The 16057-nt window shown below is 66.1% G+C and overlaps 1 protein-coding gene across 7 annotated transcripts in view; it reads left to right on the top strand.

Moving 5' to 3' along the window:
• The window catches only part of LOC101557906 (contactin-4), a 584043-nt gene that overhangs the window by 189117 nt on the left and 378869 nt on the right, over positions 1-16057 (top strand). The gene's annotated exons all lie outside the window — the stretch shown is intronic.

Genomic DNA, 16057 nt, shown 5'->3' on the forward strand with positions numbered 1-16057 from the left:
CGCGAGTCCCGCCCCGCCTCTCCCCTGCCCAGGCCCGCTCTTGGCTGTGGGGCGTCTCCCGTCCGTCTGTCCTTCTGCGCAGGCCCTTGCGGGGGTCTCTCTGCAGCTGGTGGGATTTGGGTGTTTGGGTTTGGGGGCAAAGTCTGCAGAGCTCCGGCTCTCTCCTGGTCTGTGCTCAGGGGTCAGCCTTGCCCGGCTCGGGGACTCGGAGGGGGGCGGGGTTGGACCCCGGCTCCTCGCATGCGAGGCAAGTCCGGGCTCTGTGGGTCTCTCAGGTTCCGTCTGAGGGGTCAGGGGTGGGGCCGAGAGCGTCAGTCTCGGCTGTTCCTGCCTCCACGCTGGGGTCAGCCCGGAGCTGCTGGGCGGGTCCGATGGGTGCCAAGGCCCGCAGGCCTGTGCCGGCACCCCAGCTGTGTCCCGGCCCAAAGCTCGGCCCTTCCCGGGGCCCCGCCTGCTGCTCCTCTGCCTCTGTCCCTTCGCCGCTCACCGTTTCATTTTGCTTCCCGGTGGCCCCTTCTCCCATCGTTGCTCGAGTAGCAAGTTGTGGTGTGAAATGAGAGTCACTCCTCCGGGCAGCCTGCCAGGGTTTTGCCGGCCTGGGTTGGGCCTCCTTGTTGAGAAGCTGGATCCCGTATGGAACAAACCTGCGGGTCGGCGTCGTGTGGTCTTGCTCAGGGCCCCCCTGGGAGCCCATGGCCTGCCCTGGGCCCCTCACGGGCTCCCTGGAGCAGCCTCGGGCCTGCCGTGGCAGTGTCCCGAGTGACGTGGCCTCGTCTCCGTGACCCGCCTCTGTCCAGCTGTCAGGGCCAGGCGGGAGGCCCGGGCTCTGGACTGACCGCGTCCCTGAAGTCTGAGGGTCCCTGAAGGGAACGTGGGACGCCGTCCTGGGGGGCTGGAGGGGCGCCCGGGCCAGCAGGCCCCAGACAGCGTCTTATCGTCATTCCGGACGGGGAAGAGGAGCCTCCACTGGCCACGGCGTTAGCCTGGGCCCCTGGGCCCCGCCGTGGCCTGCCTGGCCTCACCTGCTCTCCCAGGCGGGTGGCCCCGGCACCCCGCGCAGCCGTCACCCTCCTCGGTACTGCCCGGGCCCCCCGGCCTCGCCCCGCCGGCCTGCAGCCGTCTCTCGTTCTCGCAGCTCTGCCCCACGGCAGGCCCCCGGGGTTCCTGCTCCCTGTGTCAGCAGCCGGTCCCCGCCACGCCCCCCGCACACAGGTGCACACGGGCGCGTTCCTTACGGGCGGCTCCGACCCCTCACTCGGAGACGAGGGCAGCCAGCCACGCCCAGCAAGCAGGTCCCCGAAAGCATCACTGTGTCCTCCCCGGCCGGCCGGCTCGGACCCAGGGCTTCAGGCTCAGTGAGACGCAGAGGAAGAGGAGGGGCAGACGCCGCTTCCTGCCTGCACACTCTCTCGCCGTGACCGGCTGGGCGGTTGGGAGGGGCCTGGAGGCCCAGCAGGTGGCCTGGGGTCCGAGGGTCAGAAGCAGCCTCTGTAACCGACACGCTGGGGGTCTCAGGGGCTGCGGGCATGGGGCTATGACGGGGGTGGCTGGTCTTCTACAGCACCTCGGTGGGGAAGAGAAGGGCCGGGGAGAGAAGGGGGGGAGAGAGGGGTGGGGGAGAGAAGGGCCGGGTATGGCCAGGGAGGGAAGGGGCGGGGAGAGAAGGCTGGGGAGAGAAGGGCCAGGTAGGGCCGGGGAGAGAAGGGCAGGGAGGAGAAGGGTTGGGGAGAGAAGGGCGGGGAGAGTAGGGCCGAGTAGGGCTGGGGAGAGAAGGGTCGGCATTGCCGCTCGTGCTCAGTGGGGCTGACGGGTCTGAGGGCCGATGGGCATTGCCAGCAAACGGTCAAGAGTAGCGGCTGTTGTTTGTCCTGCCCGTGTGTGTGTGTGTGTGTGGGGGGGGGGGGTGTTCCCTGGGCCTGTGCTGGACACAGGGTAGCGTCGGGAGGGCTGGGCCCCAGGCTCTGTGCCCCTGCTGCCCTGAGGGTGCGCCCCCTGCTGGCCCCTCGCTGCTGCTCCTTCTCAGCTTTGATCTCTGCCTCTCACTGGCGCCTTTGGGAACGGAGAGTAAGATTCAGGCGCAGGAAGGGGAAGGTCAGTGCGAGTGGGTCTGTGGAGCTGACGGCCAGTGGTGCATTCAGAGGAGACGTCTGGGGGTGCTGGTCTTGTTCTCCGCGGCCCCTTGGTCCCCCGACTTCTCTCCCTTCCGTGGTTGGGCTCGCTCCCCTGCTCAGGGATGGACCTGGCCCGGGGCCCTTGGCCCGGCCGCTGAGGGGTGTCCCTCGGGCAGCACTGCCCTGCGGTGTCCGCTGGCTTCCGTTTTCTCTATTCAAGGCTGGTGAGTAGCCCCTGATGTGAGTCTTGAGCTCAGTCCATGCCCACGGCCCCTCCTGGTCTGGGTCAGCTCTTTATTATTAATTTATTTTTATTTTTTAAATTTTATTGAATCACCGGGAGATAGTTACAAGCTTTCCTGTTTGGGTTACAACCTCACAATGATCAAACACCCATCCCCCCACCAGGGCACATTCCCCACCACCAATATCCCTGGTATACCTCCCCCTTTCCCACCCTCCCCCTGCCTCCATGGCAGACAATATTCCCCATACTCTCTCTCTACTTTGGGGCATTAAGGCTTGGCACACAGACACTGAGAGGTCATCATGTTTGGTCCATTATCTACTTCCGGCACATATCTCCCATCCCGACAGGTTCCTCCAGCCATCATTTTCTTAGTGATCCCTTCTCTGTTCCATCTGCCTCCTCCCTTCCACTCATGAAGCAGGCTTCCAGCTATGGGGCAATCCTCCCGGCCCTTGTATCTACCGTCCTTGGGTGTCAGCCTCATGTGATGTTATTCTATACCCCACAAGTGAGTGCAGTCCCTCTATGTCTGTCCCTCTCTTTCTGACTCATTTCACTTAGCATGATACTCCCCATGTTTATCCACTTATAAGCAAATTTCATGACTTCATCTCTCCTAACAGCTGCATAGTATTCCATTGTGTAGATGTACAAAGTTTCTCTACCAGTCATCTGTTCCAGGGCACTCGGGTTGTCTCCAGATTCTGGCTGTTGTGAACAGTGCTGCCGTGAACACACAGGTACCGATGTCATTTCCACTGTGCTTTTTGCGTCCATGGGATATATTCGGTCGGGGCCAGCTTTGTTCTGTGGCTTCCCTCTCTCCTGGCTGCTGAGACCCTGTTTCATCTCAATATTCTGGATCACTCGTCTGCTTTTTCTGTGTTCATGAGGTTCCCTTTGGTATAGATGTGACCGTGCCAGGGTCAAGTGTTCACCCGTCACTAAAGTTCCCCCATCATTACGTGACGCCCAACCTTCCAGCTGTGGTTGTTTGCCTGGCGTCTGCCTGGCTGTGTTCCTGCATTGTGTTGCTGTTGTTGGACCTGGTTTCCTCCATCCAGTGCTCCCGGCTCTGAGATTCTTTGGCCTGTAACATCCTCTGCCCTGACTCCATCCAGTGCTCCCGGCTCTGGGATTCTTCGGCCTGTAACATCCTCTGCCCTGACTCCATCCAGTGCTCCTGGCTCTGGGGTTCTTCGGCCTGTGAGCGTTCTCCGTCCTGGCTTCCACCCTTTCTCGGTCCCTTCTGGCTCCCTTGCTAACTCCGCGCGTTCTTTTTATGACCGAGAGGAGTCCGCTTTGCTGTGCTTTCCCTTATTTCTGCCCCCTGGGGGACTGGCGCTTCATTCTGGGACGCAGCCCTGTCCCTGAGGCCAGGCCGGCTGGGGTGGCAGTGCCCGCTGCAGCCGGCTGAGGGCTCCTTGCTGCCTCTGTCTTCCCTGCTGGGCCCGGCCCCTCACCCCTCACCCCTACTCAGCTGCCGGGCGAGACCTTCCCGAGTTGCCCCATTTAGGCCAGAACATGTCAAAAGAATGGGATTGTTGGTGAGTTCTCTCCCGTGTCGGGGTCCCGGCCTGGCAGACAGGCCCTCCCCCCTGCCCCGGCAAGCAGGAGCCTCCCGGTCTCCGAGAAGTGTCCCGAGGCCGTTTCCCGCCAAGGTCCGAGAGTCCCGACAGGGGAGGCCGGCGGCGGCTGAGCCAGCCGGGCCCTGGGCTGCCGTGTGCGCCTGCCCCTCGCGTGGGACTCAGGGGTCTCTTCTCCACGCCAGCAGCACTCAGACCCGGCTCGTTTGCTGGGGGATCCCGCTTGACCCCAGAATTCTCCTGTTTTGTTATTCGACTACTCCCGGCTGGGTGTCCAGCCGCTCCCCTGCAGACACGCACACTTACCCTCGCGCCGTGGGTCTCCGAGCCGCGGGGGCCGCAGCACCCACCGGGCCCATAGCACCGAGAGGGGAAGGAGACCAGCCTCGCTCTCGCGCCCAAGGGGACTCGGGTCAGAGGGTTTGCTGAGCCCCTCCAGACGTCCCCGACCCCCAGAGCGAGGGCCCTGGGGCCTCCGTATAAAGGACCGAGAACCCACTTTGCAGGGGCCTGGCCGTGTTTCACGGGGGCCGTGCTGCTCCCGTCTGAGGTGTGGGGGTCCCCGGGACAGAACCTGCGCCCGCTCAGCCTCGGCGGAGAGCACTTGCTTGTCCTTCTTTGGTGCGTGGGGTGGGGGCGGGGCGGCCGGGAGCCACAGCTGGCTTCGCCCAGGGATTGAGTCTGGCCCTGCTCAGGAGTCACTCCTGGGAGTCTCTGCGGGGGACCCACCCGGGCCGGGCCTGAGAAGGCAGGTGCCTCACCCCCGTACTGTCCTGCCTCCAGGTAAGTGTTAAAGGCCGAGGGTCAAGTCCGTGTGGAGACTCAGCCTCCTGCTGGGGGAGGGGGACGGGGTGGTGACGGCCGTGCCAGCTGTCGCTTGGGGCGCGGGGGCCACACCTTGCCGTGCTCAGGGTCACTCCGGGTGGTGCCTGGGGGCCGTGTGGGATGGTGGGGACCAAACCCAGTTGGCTGCACGCAAGGCAGTGCCCCCCTCGCTGTGCCATCGCTCCTGCCCGCAGCTGGGCCCAGCCCTGGACGCGGGGGTGAGGCTAGCCCCAGTGCACCCAGCCCGGGTGGCCGGTGGACAGTCTGGCCTGAGTCGGGGGAGGGGGAGCAGGAGGGGCCGTGCCCACGTGACCTGGGAGCAGGAATCAGTGCTCTCAGCCCAGGTGGAGACGGGCCGGCGGGCGGGAGGTGGGGGCTCCTTCACCGCCCGTTAGGCCGTTTTGAAGTGAGCCGGGCACTTGTCTCCGGGGCCAAGGCTGCTGGTCCCTGAGAAGTGCCGGGTCCCTTCCCTCTCGCTCCCCTTTGAAACCAGAGATTAGAGCGAAGATGAAAGGCGGCTGGGCCTTGCGGGCACAATGGCTGTAATTGCGGCGTCTTGGGGCGGGTGTGGGGGGTGCTCGGATCTGCTCAGAGCCGGGGCAGCCCCCGCAGTGCTCAGAGGCACCTGGAGATGCAGGCGGCGGGCAGCAGGCGACACACGCAGCTGCCCGATAATCGGCTTAACCTCCTCTGTCCTCCTCCGGGAGGACAAACGGCCACAAGGAGAAACCGCCAGCAAGGGGGCGTGTCGGCGTCTGTGGGAGCAGCGGGAGGTGGTGGACACACCTGCTGCCCGCAGTGGCCTGGCTCAGGCGCTGCCTGGAGTCACGGCGGCCGGGGGAGGCGGGTTCAGGCGTTTCTCGGGGACGGGCAAACCGCACAGGCTGCGTGTGCTTCCTGAAGGTGCTTGTCACCCCGTGCCCCGGCTGGCATCTGCTCAGTGCTCAGGCCCTGGGGCCCAGCACGATCTTCTCCCGTTTCTCGGGGGCCTTTGCCTTCGTCCTGACCCCCGAATTCTGCCCCTCGGGCTGGGTCAGAGCAGAAGCGCCAGCACGGGGCTGGCAGGGCGCCTGCTCGCCGAGACAGACCCGGGCGTGGTCCCGGCACCCCGTGTGGTCCCCGAGCCCCACCAGGAGTCGGCCCCGAGCATCGTCAGGTGTGGCCCCCAGCCAGGAAACTGGCAAACGCCCAGCAGTGATTCGGCTTTCAGCACCCAGAGCCCCCCTGGCAGCTCTCACGGGACCCTCTGAGTGTCGGGCCCGGTTCAGATCCCCGATTGTGAGAGACCGAGTCCACACGCGATAGGGAGAGGCAAAGGAGCTTTATTACTGGCCCGAGCCAGCGCTAGCCCGAGCTGGGGTCCGAGTCTCATCCCGTGCAGTGGGGTCTTGACAGGGACCCCGACTCCACTCACAAGCGGCTTATAGAGGGTCAGACTAAGAGCAGTTTAGACACTGGCCTGTGTTAGCACCGGCCCTGTGCAGTGGTCAGCAGTTGGGCAATGGTTGGTAACAGCTTCAGGGGGGACAGTGACCCCTCGTGACCGGCCAGACCCAGCTGCCCAGTCCCTTCTCTCGGCACAAACTCTCTGGGAGTTTACCAGCAGCTGCGAGTCCTGCTCCGGGGAAACTGAGGCCAGGCTGAGACTTCATGTCGACCGCAGCTTGTCCTGGCCTCAACTTCGCCCTCACATGAGGACATTTGGGGTTGAAAATGGGTCAGGGCTGGGTGTGCAGCCTCGCATGCAGGACACCGGACTCTGGCCCTGCTGCTGACCACCCGCCCCCACCAGTGGGGCCACAGTCTACCGTGGCCACCAGGGGTCAGTGTCCACTGTCCAGCGAGTGCCCGCTCTCCGGGGAATGCTGCCCGGGCTGGGTGGGCCTGGCCTGCACGTCCGCTGGTCCTCTCTGCCTCTCTGGATGGGAGCTGCCCGGCCCTGGTCCTGCTCGGTCCTTTCTGCCTCGATGGCCGTGGGGCCGCCCGGGCTCGGCCGCTCCTGCTCTGCCACCCTCTGTGCCCCCGTGGGCATCTCCTGCTCCCGCCCACAGCAGCCAGAACTGTCACCCGGGCCCTGGACTGCAAGGCCCCTGGCCCTGGGCTCGGGGAACTGACCCTGTGTCCCAAGCGCGCTGGCCGCGAGCATGCCCAGGCCGGCCCTGACTCAGCCCGGCTTCCCGAGAGGCGCACGGAGCTGGGTCTGCTCTCGGCTCCTCTTGGCTTCCGGCGGGCAAGATGTGAAAGCCTGGAGCAGGCGCTGGTCTCCCGGCCCCGGGCTGCCGTGGGCGCGTGTACACTGGCCCGCCTCCCCCCGACTGGGGATGCAGCAGGCCCATGGTGTCCACCTGCTGCTGTTTCCCCCATTCCAGCTTTGGGGAGGGAAGGGCAGGGGCCACTGGGCCGGGTCCCCTGGGCAGGCCAGTGCTGGGGGCTGGGCTTACACACGCCCAGGGGCCGCAGCGACACAGAGGGAGAGAGCTGGGCCCCACAGCTGAGGGCCAGGGTGGGCCCTGGGGGAGGGAGGGGTCCCTGGCTGGAACCGTGTGCAGTATCGGAACCCCGGAACCTCAGTGGGTCTGACTCAAGGCGGGGGGCGGGCGCGGGGCTGGCGGCTCTCAACCTGCCCGCAGAGGGAGTTTGCCGGGAGGCGTCGGCACGGTGAGAGGCCTGCGGCGTTGGAGGAGAGCCAGGCCCGTCCCCACGGCGACCCGGGCCAGGGCGAGCTGCCTGCCCAGGGCCCCAGGGCCTGTGAATGGAGCCCGAGTGTGGTTCTGACTTAAGGTGCCGCGGTAAACGGTGGGGGTGTACGTGGGGAAAGCGCCAGCACGCGGGTGCCCGGCTCAGTCCCTGGCACTGCGCACTCCCCCACGACCCGCCGGCTCCTGAAGCCCTGAGCACCGCCAGGAGCGAGCCCTGAGCAGAGCTGAGTGATCCCTGAGCACTGCCAGGAGTGGACCCGAGCAGACCCGAGTGGGCCCAGCGCGCGGAGCCTCTCTTGGTGCCGGTGAGGGCACGTTGGCTCCAGCATTCTCCTCCCTCCTGGGGTCGCCCGAGGCCCGAGCAGCAGGCTGGCTGCGTGGGCATGCGGGGGGCCTGGGACTCGGCGTTGCTGGCCCGGGGCTGCCCCCAGCTGCCCTCGCTGGGACGACCGCCGACTGTCGGTCCCAGACCCAGAGCCCGGCTTTCTCTGGACGGGGACGCCGGGACCCCAGGGTGGTGGAGTCCGAGCGGGCCGCGCCCTCGGCTGAGCAGGGGCTGGGAGGGGCATCCCCGCACCCTGTCGCCCCGTCACCCCGTCGCCCCGTCGTCCCGTCGCCGCTCGCCGTGGGCTCGGGCAGGACTGTAAACACAGACACGCCGAGAGACAGATTTATCTGCTCATCACCAGGCCTTTCCGCACGGCCAGGATGCAGAGAGAGGCTTGATTGATAGTAAAATCCTGACAGCCGAGAATATATTTCCAGCAACAAGAGGAGTAGCTTGGGCTGGAGGGGATGGAGGGAATAAAACCGGATTTATTAAGGGCCTTCCCGGCGAGGAGGCTGTGTCCTTCCTCACAGCCGCATAAACAGTGTCTAATCCCGAGCTCTCCTGCCCCGGTGTACCCGCCGTCCACTGCTCCTCCCGGGGCCTGCCCGGCGCCCCCACCCGCCAGTCGCGTGCCCCCCAGAGCCTGCAGCGGGGCGGGTCTGGCTCACTGGAGGCTTTGAAAATCTTCCCGGTTCCCGGCTTTGCGGCAGCGAGAAATGCCCAGTTTCTACCGAGGCGGGATCGGCGAAGGCTCGTGCAGCTGCCAGTGGCTCGGCCCCCCCCAGCACCCCCTCTTGCGTGCAGAGCGGGGAGGGGGCTGCGGCCCGGTCACTGTGGGGCTTTTCTCCAGGGCTGGCCAGAGCAGGAAGCAGTTTCTGCCCCCGGAAACGCCTGGCCGTGCGCCTTACACGCCCACCTCCTGGAGCCCCCGTCTGGGCTGTGGCCTGAGAGGTGACTCTGCCCGGTGTGGCGGGTCACCTGGCCAGCTTCCTGCCCACACGCTGCCCCGAGGGGCCTCGGCACTGCCCACCACGCCCCATCTCCCCCGGAAGGGTCGCCCTGTCTGGGAATAGGTCGCAGAAGGTCACAGTTTCCTTGGGTGAAGATTCCCGGGGGACCGTAGAGCAGCAGGTCAGGTGCTGGTCCTGTGGCCAGCCGGGGCTTGACCCTTGGTGCCCGTAGGGTCGCCTTGCACTGCCAGGTCTGACCCCTGAGCTCAGAGCCAGGAGGAAGCCCTGAGTGTCGCCAGGCGTGACATGTGCACACACACGCACGTGTGCACATGCACAAACACACACACACGTGCACACTCACATGCACACACATGCACACATACCCCCCACACACACACACCCTGGGTGCTGGAATGGTCTGTTTGTCGCCGTGGCCCATGGTGGGCGGGGCTGCTCACCCAGGCCTGGCCGTCCCAGGGTCAGACCTGCGGGACTGAGCCCGGGTCCACGCCCTGTGGGGAGGAATCCTGTTTGGCCCCACGGGAGCCCCTGGCCCAGATCAGTTGGGAGCGGTTGAAGGTCGACTCGCAGAGTGCAGCTGGGCGAGTGACACGCCCAGGCCCGGTCCAGACCCTTCCGTCCTGCGGCTCTGATGGACCATCTGCTCGATGTACTGGTTCTGCAGTGCTGATGGTACCATCAGGTTTGTCTTGGTTCTGTGTTTCCGGTGGTACCGTCGGGTCAGTGTATCGGCTCTGTGGTTCTGATGATACCGTCAGGGTTCTGTATTGGTTCTGAGGTTCCGTTCGTACCATCTGGTCAGTGTATTGGTTGTGAAGTTCCGGTGTCACCGCTTGACTTGCAGTGTTGGCACACCAGACTGCCAGTGAGCCCTCGCCTCCCGCCCGTGAGGAAGGTGTCCCGGCGCCGGGCAGCACCAGCTGGCAGGAGGGGCCAGAGGCTGAGTTTCAGTCGCGGCTGGTGGATGTCGGCCGGCTCAGGCTCTGCGAAGAACAGCATGGAGAATTCTCAGGCACTGAAAATAGAACTCGTGTGACCCCGTGACTCAACCCTCACCCAGCTGTCCCCAAAATAACAGTTTAACAGACTAAGCTGAAAGGGCACAGTCACGCGTGCTCACTGCAGCCAAGAGCTGGGAGCAACCCAGGGTACACGCACACGCGTGCTCACTGCAGCCAAGAGCTGGGAGCAACCCAGGATACACGTACACGCGTGCTCACTGCAGCCAAGAGCTGGGAGCAACCCAGGGTACACGTACACGCGTGTTCACTGCAGCCAAGAGCTGGGAGCAACCCAGGATACACGTACACGCGTGTTTACTGCAGCCAAGAGCTGGGAGCAACCCAGGGTACACGTACACGCGTGTTCACTGCAGCCAAGAGCTGGGAGCAACCCAGGGTACACGCACACGCGTGCGCACTGCAGCCAAGAGCTGGGAGCGACCCCCGGTACACGCACACGCGTATTCAGTGCAGCTCTGTTCACAGCGGCCACGAGCTGGGGGCGGCAGTATCTGAGGACAGCTGAGGGGCCGAGAAGGCCAAGCCGTGTGCACAGGGGCCCGTGTGCAGCCCGAGAACCCACGGCGTCCTGATAACACGCGTGGACTGGTGGGGGCGATGTGGAGCCCAGTGAGGCAGAGGGTGGAGGGTCGACCTCTTGACTCTGTCCCTGGGAAGCAGGAAGGCCCAGGGGCCGGGAACAGACACTGGGGGCTGCCATCGTGGGGAGACCCTGTAAGGCACGGACCTGTCCACCACATGTCCACCTGACAGCGGTCAAGGGCCTGAGTCTGGGCAGCGGTCAGGGGCCTGATTGTTCCATATTGTCTCTTTCACCTTGCCCGGGTGTGGCCAGGATGCAGCGGGCCCAGTGCTGGGGACTCTGTGCCGTGTGCAGTGGCTGGGCCGACCCTCTGGCTCTGCTGGTGTCCCACAGCCCTGGAAGGTCCCCGGGATGGGATGGAGGGTCCCAGGGATGGGATGGAAGGTCCCGGGGATGGGATGGAAGGTCCCAGGGGTGGGATGGAGGGTCCTGGGGTGGGATGGAAGGTCCCGGGGGTGGGATGGAAGGTCCCGGGGTGGGATGGAGGGTCCCGGGGATGGGATGGAAGGTCCCGGGGTGGGATGGAAGGTCCCGGGGTGGGATGGAAGGTCCCGGGGTGGGATGGAGGGTCCCGGGGATGGGATGGAAGGTCCCGGGGTGGGATGGAGGGTCCCGGGGATGGGATGGAAGGTCCCGGGGATGGGATGGAAGGTCCCGGGGTGGGATGGAAGATCCCGGGGTGGGATGGAAGGTCCCGGGGATGGGATGGAAGGTCCCGGGGTGGGATGGAGGATCCCGGGGGTTGGATGGAGGGTCTTGAAGGTGGGATAGAGGGTCCTGGGGTGGGATGGAGGGTCCTGGAGTGGGACGGAGGGTCCCGGAGTGGGCTGGAGGGTCCCGGTGTGCTGTGGAGCCTGTGCTGGGCGTGGGGTGGCGCCTGTCCGTCATGGAGCTGTGTCCGGGCGCGGGGTTGGCCCACGGGTGCCCGCAGGCAGGGCTGGCCATTGCTCTCCCGGCTGCCGCACGCCTGCCGTGCGCGTGGCCCTGACCCTGGGTGCAGGGGTTGGCGTCGCGTGAGGAGGGAGAAGCTAATTAGCTAATGTGATTGTGCAGCTATACTGGAGGAGAGCGGGTAATGAGGCCACAAATTGCACGCTCTGCTGTAAAACAAAAATAAATCTTTCCTTTCATAAAATTGAAAAAAAAAAACCTTTTCTCTTTTTTTGTCAAAATAGCTGAGGAAACAGCTTCTCCTCAGTGGGGTGTGAACCAGGCGTCAGACTTCCGGGCACCGGGGGCGCTGGATGGGCAGCGTGTGGCAGGGCCTCGTGGTGGCGGCTGGAGGGGCCGGTGCCGGGTCTCGGGCCGGCCCTTGGGACACTCGGTGCCAGCGTGCGGTGTCCTGGGCCCGCCAGGCCCTGAACTCCCCTCACTGCCCCCCGGGCCGTGCGGTGACCCGCCAAGAGCACGGGCACCCGCAGGCGAGGAAGGCCAGCGCAGTGCCCCGCAGTGTCCGTGCTGCCGGGCGGGCAGGTGCGAGAGTCGGAGAACCAGCCCTGCCGCGGCCCGCGGCCTCGGAGCTGGGCACCAGCCCCGGCGTGGCTCCTGGGCGCTGCGGGACACGGGGACAGTGGCGGACACTGCGTCCTGCCGTGGTCCCAGCTTGCTCCCTGGCTGCCCGCCTCCGCGTCACTGCAGCTGTGGCACAGTCGGTCTGACCCTCCAGGCTGTGGCCAGTGGCTCCGTGTCCCGCAGCCCCTGAGTGGCAGGTTCCCGTGCTGGGGGCTCCCCCGGCCCGTCCTGCTCCGTGGAGAGGGTCCAGAAGGAGAGGCAGGTCCCGCTCACGCCGGCGTGAGCACTGGCCGGGGTGTGCCGGGGACCTGGGGCCTGGGCCTTGGGAGCAGCGGGGGGCGTGGACGCGGCCCCTTTGCGTCCAGTCCGGGCGTCCTGGCCGAGCCTGGGCTTCCCGGGGGTGGAGACCTTTTGTCGGCCGAGCCTGCCCGGGCCCCAGCCAGCGTCCGGCCCGGGGGCTGCTCCCGGCAGCTGGCAGGTTCACAGGTGCCTGCAGGCCCGGGGGGACCCGCATGCCCGAGGCCGCCTGCCACTGCCCCTCGGCTGTCCCGCCTGCCCCGGCTCCTGCTCCCGGTCACCACACGTGACCCGCATCTCTCCGGGTAATGACGGGACCCGCCACCCGCAATGGGCTCTCTGAAGCCCCGGCCCCTCTGGCAGACGAGCCCCAGCTCTGTCTCTCATTCCGTTGGCTCCTGGGGACAGTCAACGGCTCCCACGCGGGCTTCACGGGGGCACAGCGCCTCAGCGCACAGTGCTCCGGGCCTGGGTCTGTGAGTCACAGGGAGAAGCGAAAGGACGCAAGGCCTGATCAGACGCCTCTCGAGTTCTTGGTAATTGAAAGCACTTATTCCTCATTTCAACAAAGTTAGGGAGAAGACTCTATTGTTGCTATTTTTAAGAGAAAGATTCAGGAATGAAAGTAGGTCATTGCCATGGCACCTGCTCACCCTCCCCTCCTCCCCTTCCTCCTTCCTTCCTTCCTTCCTTCCACCCTCCTTCCCTTCCTTCTTTCCTCCTTCCTCCCTTCCTCCCTTCCTCCCTTCCTCCCTCCCTCCCTCCCTCCCTTCCTCCCTCCCTCCCTCCCTTCCTTCCTTCCTTCCTTCCTTCCTTCCTTCCTTCCTTCCTTCCTTCCTTCCTTCCTTCCTTCCTCCCTCCTCCCTCCCTTCCTCCCTTCCTCCCTTCCTTCCTCCCTCCCTCCCTCCCTTCCTCCCTCCCTCCCTCCCTTTCTTCCTTCCTTCCTTCCTTCCTTCCTTCCTTCCTTCCTTCCTTCCTTCCTTCCTTCCTTCCTTCCTTCCTTCCTTCCTCCTCCCCCTTTCTGTTCTGTTAAAGACATGACGTGCATCCCACAGACACTTCAGGAAGACACACGTGATTCCTTTGGAGTCGGTGTCCGAGGCCCCGTCTGCCCTGTGGACAGGACACTCCCTGGGCCTCTGGGCCCTGCATCCCGGCCCTGGTGGCTGAAGCACGTTGGCACTTCACTGCGGGGACTGTCTCGGTGGCACGCACAGGGCGTTTGGATGTGGACGTGGGTGAGGCCGCACACACCTCTGCCCCCTGCAGACCCGCATCTGCTCCCCCTACCTGTTTCATAGAGTCCACGGATTGCGGGGGTGGGTTTTCCTGGAACGTGGATCCTTCCCTCCTCCCGTTCCCCAGGCCTGTGCCCAGAGCCCGCCCGACGTTCTCTGTGGCCTGGCCCAGCCCCCTCCCTGTGCCCGGTGCCGTGCTGGCTGGGGCTACTCAGCCCCGCTCCCTCGCGCAGACGGCAGGGGTGTGGGGCCGCAGGAGCCCGGCCCAGGCTTCCTGCCCGGTCAGCAGGCAGGGCCCGGGAGAGGACGTGCGCCCCAGGGCCTTTGCCCGGGGGCTGAGAGGGGCCGAGGGCCTGTGTTCCGGCCCGCGGGGCAGCCTCGTGACCGGGACTTGGGTGCAGCGAGGGCGCCTGCGGGCGAGGGTGGCGGAAGCCACTCTGGCTCCCCCACGTCTGTGATAGCGTCGCGGTGATGCCGAGGCTCTGACCCACCGGCCACCTCGGGACTCGGAGCCGCGGCTGTTCTCCCCGGCAGTCCCGGCCACGGTGGCTGCGCTCAGGGCGTCCGTGTGTCCCCGGCCGTGGCCTGGCTCTGGGGCGTCTCTGCGGGCGCCAGGACACCCTGTCCCCGGCCAGCGCCTGGGCCCAGCTCGGCTCACCCCCTCGGGGCCGTTCTGACCCTCCCTCAGTGCGTCTCCTGCCCTGAGTTTCAGACCCGCACATCCCCCCTGGGCGGGGTCGTCCGTTTCCTGTACGCGCCGCAGTGACCCCCGCCCGGCCCTGTGCCCTTCCCTGTCCTTCAGTGCCTGGTGTGCCTCCCCGTCCTCAGCCCTCGACCCCGAGCCGTGCGCCCCTGCTGGGGGTGGTGACCACGCCGGGCGTGTCTAGGTTTCTCCCTCTGTCTCTGCGTCTCTGCCTCCTGCCGAGAGGGGCAGGTCTGGGGTGGGCTTCTCCCCTCCCCCACGAGGCTGCGTCCCGGCTGCCGTGGGACTCGGGGCCCAGGAAGAGGAATGGCCGGGCCCCACCTTCCCCTCAGCCTTCAGAGACGCGCTCACCTGGCGGAAGCTGGTTCTCAGGGATGATTTCCCGTGTCGGGTGGGTCTGAGCTAGACACTGTGCACGCCTCGGTGAGACCCTAGCATGGAAACTGCCCGTGGGGGACTCGGGCCAGATCCGACCCCCGTCTGATTGCTTTGGTGTGGAGAGAAACAGCTTCGCCCACTGAGATAAACAATCAGCGCGGGCTTTAGAGAAGGGAAGACACCGGCCCCGCGGGGAAGGCCGCCTGCGTCCTGCCCGCCTGGGCGGGCCCTTCGGTGTGCGCCTTTGCCGGCCCCTCCGTGCGCTTAACCTCCGGGCCTGTCTAGGAAACACTTCGGGGCCCTAAACCGTCACGACTGAAGCGGGTACTTGGAGGCAGAAGTGACCCTCAAGGCCTGCTGGAGGCTCGGAGTCAGGGTCAGTGTGGAGGGTTCGAATGATCTTCTGGCCAATCAGACCTCATAGGCCGCCGGCACCGTGCACTGCCCCTGACTCGGAGACAGCGGGAGTTCCGCCCGGTCACCAGAGACAGCTGGGGGCAGTGTGAGTGGCCGCTGGTGACCAGGCTGGCACAGGCCACGTGGACGGTGCGGAGAGCAAGGCCCCCAGCTGGTGCCCTCAGCGAGGACCGTGGGCGGAGTGGGAGGCCGGGACAGGCGCTGGCCTGGGCCAGAGGGTCCTGACCCCGCAGCTGCAGCGGTCAGCGGTATGAAGAGGGAGGCCCCAAGGGCGGTGCAGATTCCCCCCGTATGACGTTCCGGCAGCTTCCGGAGGAGGCGCTCGCCCTGAGCCCCTCCCAGCTGAGCGTGGTGGGTCCCTTTCATCCTCTCCCTTGCGGGAACGTTCTAGAATGCCTGGATTTCCCGCCAGGCTCTCTCCAGTGACTGGAGGGAAGCCGAGCCCAGTCTCGGGTTCCTGGGATTCAGCTGCGCGTGTGGGGCCACTGTGTAAGCCTTCGTCCTTCTCGGACCCTGGCCGGAGGGGCTGGAGGCCCCCGGGGCTGCGAGTTGAGCATTGCCTGTGCGAGCTGTGGAGGCCGTGAGGTGCAAACAGGGCCCTGGCCTCCGCTGGCGGCCGAGATGCTGAGCCCCCGGTGTCGGCCGGGTCCCCAGACCCCCCACAGGCTGCCCGGGCTCAGCCCCAGGACGGAGCCGCGTTGGCCAGGCCCTTGTGTGGCCCCCAAGAACCCCGGGTGTGGCCCTTTATGAATCCCAGGGGCCTGGGCCCCGCAGCTACCGTGTCTTGAGACACATTCCCAGGGGAGTGGGGTGTGGCAGGACGAGCCCTGGTTTCCCCCGGCCGCGGGTCCGAGTGGGAGGGGGGCAGGGCATGAGGGCGCAGAGGGGGTGACGGGGACCCGGGGCTGGGGCCTCCCACGGGGCACGTCTGGCCTGGGGAAGGTCAGCCTGTGACTTCGCCCCCAGCCCCCGTGTCCAGGGAGGAAGGAGCCAGGGACGGGCCCGTGGCACAGGGGAGGAGCCAGAGTTGTCACACGAAACGCGTCTGTGTGAGGGTTCGAGAAGCCCAGCAGCGGGCAGGGGCCCCGGCCAGAGCTGACGGCCACGCGTGCCCCGGACTCCTGCACACGG

The sequence above is a fragment of the Sorex araneus genome, chromosome 4 (assembly GCF_027595985.1).
Source record: "Sorex araneus isolate mSorAra2 chromosome 4, mSorAra2.pri, whole genome shotgun sequence".
Lineage (NCBI taxonomy): Eukaryota > Metazoa > Chordata > Mammalia > Eulipotyphla > Soricidae > Sorex > Sorex araneus.